Source organism: Mustela erminea, chromosome 10 (genome assembly GCF_009829155.1).
Source record: "Mustela erminea isolate mMusErm1 chromosome 10, mMusErm1.Pri, whole genome shotgun sequence".
Lineage (NCBI taxonomy): Eukaryota > Metazoa > Chordata > Mammalia > Carnivora > Mustelidae > Mustela > Mustela erminea.
This window is the reverse complement of record NC_045623.1, coordinates 38503469-38504048: the sequence shown is the minus strand read 5'-3', so window position 1 is coordinate 38504048 and position 580 is coordinate 38503469.

Genomic DNA, 580 nt, shown 5'->3' with positions numbered 1-580 from the left:
CCTGTTCCCATGGGCGACCCGCAGAGCCCTACTCGGGTTTCTCCGGTGCTCAGGGGTGAAGCGCCTGCAGTGCAAGTGCTAAGCTACGCGCTTCCGACCGCCGAGGGGCCACCCTTCCAGGCCCAGGCTTGTCGCAGGTCGGGGGCGGATAGACGCGAGGATGGAGCCTGGAAGGAGCCTGGCTTCGGGGGAGTGTGCAGTCCTCTCAAGCAGCAGTCCTTCTGGTGTCTGCGTACAGGGCAAGTCTGCAAGTGTAGACTTGGCAAGCCTGAGTCCTGCGCGCCCTCCAGGCCTTCAGGCTTTACAGAAATCCTCTAGACCAGGTGCTGGGACAGAAAGCCCTGGAAAGTCTTAGGAAAAATGTGACCGGCTATACTTGAGGTAGTGACAAAGATTCTCTTTACTTGACCAAACATTAGCCAAGCCGCCAAACCTCCTAGGCTCATCTCTGCATTTCCTTGTAAAATCCAGTTTTAGCAAGAACCCTGCTAAGTCAGTTTGACCAAAACACTCGCCCCACATACACCCCTCAATATCTGATCACCCTCAATATGTCATTAGGTTCCTCATCTTCCATGAC